Source organism: Lolium perenne, chromosome 7 (genome assembly GCF_019359855.2).
Source record: "Lolium perenne isolate Kyuss_39 chromosome 7, Kyuss_2.0, whole genome shotgun sequence".
Lineage (NCBI taxonomy): Eukaryota > Viridiplantae > Streptophyta > Magnoliopsida > Poales > Poaceae > Lolium > Lolium perenne.
This window is the reverse complement of record NC_067250.2, coordinates 61,217,561-61,221,507: the sequence shown is the minus strand read 5'-3', so window position 1 is coordinate 61,221,507 and position 3,947 is coordinate 61,217,561.

Below are 3,947 nucleotides of genomic sequence, written 5' to 3'. Positions count from 1 at the left end.
CTCCTGATTTGGTTAAAATCCGGCGATAACACATTCCCCCCTGGTTTTGGCAATAATAATTCCAAAACCACTCTATTTTTTCTTCGTAGGGTCACGCGTGGCAGAGCAGAACCGCCACAATATCCTTTCATCATGATGCCTTGCCTTCTCAACTTCTTTGTACTGCATGATTTGACAGTTTTTGGCACCACATCCTCGGAAACCGCCGCAGCATTGAATCATCTCCACTATATCCCCTTTATTTAACCGCATCGAGCAGTTCACTTCCTCATCCTCTCGCTCCACACTAGCAATCGAAACCCCTTCCTCTTCAACCATGGCCTCCTCCTCCTCTGCCTCTTCGGGTCTTTCCTTTCAATCCTCCTCCTCCCGTGAGCCGACGCCGGAGTACGACCCGATAGCGGCGTACGAGGCCCTCGCTCCTGAGCATTGGGACGAGAGGGATTGGGACTTCACCGTCGGGTCAGATGGCGAACCCTTGACCGTCGTCGGGTCAGAGGACGACGAACCCCTGACCGACGGGGAGGATGACCTCCAGTTCCTCGTCGACGGGGAGTTGGAGGAAGAGAGCGAGGACGACGCCTTCTCCTGGGGCGACGACACCTCCTCCGACGAGGAGGAGTGATGTCTACTTCCCCCTCCTTTTCCTGTAGACAGTGTTGGGCCTCCAAGAGCAGAGGTTTGTAGAACAGCAGCAAGTTTTCCCTTAAGTGGATCACCCAAGGTTTATCGAACTCAGGGAGGAAGAGGTCAAAGATATCCCTCTCATGCAACCCTGCAACCACAAAGCAAGAAGTCTCTTGTGTCCCCAACACACCTAATAGGTGCACTAGTTCGGCGAAGAGATAGTGAAATACAGGTGGTATAAATATATAGTAGCAACGGTGCCAGAAAATAGCTTGCTGGCGTGTAGATGATGGTGGTAGTATTGCAGTAGTAATGCGATAAAACGATAAACAAGCAGCGATAGCAGTATTTAGGAACAAGGCCTAGGGATTAGACTTTCACTAGTGGACACTCTCAACATTGATCACATAACAGAATAGATAAATGCATACTCTACACTCTTGTTGGATGATGAACACATTGCGTAGGATTACACAAACCCTCAATGCCGGAGTTAACAAGCTCCACAATTAATGTTCATATTTTAGTAACCTTATAGTGTAAGATAGATCAAAAGACTAAACCAAGTACTAACATAGCATGCACACTGTCACCTTCATGCATATGTAGGAGGAATAGATCACATCAATACTATCATAGCAATAGTTAACTTCGCAATCTACAAGAGATCATGATCATAGCATAAACCAAGTACTAACACGGATGCACACACTGTCACCATTACATCGTGCAGGAGGAATAAAACTACTTTAATAACATTGCTAGAGTAGCACATAGATAGTAGTGATACAAAACTCATATAAATCTCAATCATGTAAAGCAGCTCATGAGATTATTGTATTGAGGTACATGGGAGAGAGATGAACCACATAGCTACAGCGGAGCCCTCAGCCTCGGGGGTAGATTACTCCCTCCTCATCATGGAGGCAGCGATGGCGGTGAAGATGGCGGTGGAGACGGCGGTGGAGATGGCTCCGGGAGCAATTCCCCGTCCCGGCAAGGTGCCGGAACAGAGACTTCTGTCCCCCGAATTGGAGTTTCGCGATGTGGCGGCGCCCCTGGAGTCTTTCTGGAGTTTCGTCAAGCGGTGTCGAAGTTTTAGGTCACGACGGCTTAAATAGGCGAAGAGTCGGAGTCGGAGGGGCCACGGGCTGCCCAAACCATAGGGGGCGCCCCCCCCCCCCTTGGGCCGCGCCGCCCTAGGGTGTGGGGCCCCCCTGGCACCCCTCTGGCCTTTCTCCGGTGCTCTGGAAGCTTCGCGTATTTCTAAGACTTTCGGTGTTGATTTCGTCCGATTCCGAAAATATTTCCTTACTAGGATTTCTGAAACCAAAAACAGCAGAAAACAGCAACTGGCCTCTCGGCATCTCGTCAATAGGTTAGTTCCGGAAAACGCATAAAAATGATATAAAGTGTGAACAAAACATGTTGGTATTGTCATAAAACAAGCATGGAACATCGGAAATTATAGATACGTTGGAGACGTATCAGCATCCCCAAGCTTAGTTCCTACTCGTCCTCGAGTAGGTAAACGGTAAAAGATAATTTCTGAGGTGACATGCTACCAACATAATCTTAATCATACCATTGTAAAGCATATGAGATGAATGCAGCGATTCGAAACAATGTAAATGCAATGAGTAAACAATTGAATCATATAGCAAAGACTTTTCATGAATAGTACTTTCGAGACAAGCATCAATAAGTCCTGCATAAGGGTTAACTCATAAAGCAATAAATTCATAGTAGAGACATTGAAGCAACACAATGGAAGATTAAGTTTCAGCGGTTGCTTTCAACTTGTAACATGTATATCTCATGGATAGTTGTCAATGCAAAGCAATATAACAAATGCAATAAGCAAGTATGTAAGAATCAATGCACAGTTCACACAAATGTTTGCTTCTTGAGGTAGAGAGATAGGTGAACTGACTCAACAATAAAAGTAAAAGAATGGTCCTTCAAAGAGGAAAGCATCGATTGCTATATTTGTGCTAGAGCTTTTATTTTGAAAACATGAAACAATTTTGTCAACGGTAGTAATAAAGCATATGTATCATGTAAATTATATCTTACAAGTTGCAAGCCTCATGCATAGTATACTAATAGTGCCCGCACCTTGTCCTAATTAGCTTGGACTACCGGATCATCACAATGCACATGTTTTAACCAAGTGTCACAAAGGGGTACCTCTATGCCGCCTGTACAAAGGTCTAAGGAGAAAGCTCGCATTGGATTTCTCGCTATTGATTATTCTCAACTTAGACATCCATACCGGGACAACATAGACAACAGATAATGGACTCCTCTTTTATGCATAAGCATGTAACAACAATTAACAATTTTCTCATATGAGATTGAGGATGTATGTCCAAAACTGAAACTTCCACCATGGATCATGGCTTTAGTTAGCGGCCCAATGTTCTTCTCTAACAATATGCATGCTTAACCATAGGGTGGTAGATCGCTCTTACTTCAGACAAGACGAACATGCATAGCAACTCACATGAAATTCAACAAAGAGTAGTTGATGGCGTCCCCAGTGAACATGGTTATCGCACAACAAGCAACTTAATAAGAGATAAAGTGCATAAGTACATATTCAATACCACAATAGTTTTTAAGCTATTTGTCCCATGAGCTATATATTGCAAAGGTGAATGATGGAATTTTAAAGGTAGCACTCAAGCAATTTACTTTGGAATGGCAGGAAATACCATGTAGTAGGTAGGTATGGTGGACACAAATGGCATAGTGTTGTTTGGCTCAAGGATTTGGATGCATGAGAAGTATTCCCTCTCGATACAAGGTTTAGGCTAGCAAGGTTGTTTGAAGCAAACACAAGCACGAACTAGTACAGCAAAACTCACATAAAATACATATTACAAGCGTTATAAGACTATACATCGTCTTCCTTGTTGTTCAAACACCTCACTAGAAAATATCTAGACTCTAGAGAAACCACTCATGCAAACCAAATTTTAACAAGCGCTATGTATTTCTTCACTAATAGGTGCAAAGTATATGATGCAAGAGCTTAAACAAGAGCACAACAATTGCCAAGTATCAAGTTATTCAAGACATCATACCAATTACTACATGTAGCATTTTCCAATTCCAACCATATAATAATTAACGAAGCAGTTTCAACCTTCGCCATGAATATTATGAGCTAAGAACACATGTGTTCATACGAACCAGCGGAGCATGTCTCTCTCCCACACAAGCATTTATTCAAACAAAAACAAAAACAAGAAACATACAGACGCTCCAAGTAAAGCACATAAGATGTGACCGAATAAAAATATAGTTTCAAGAGA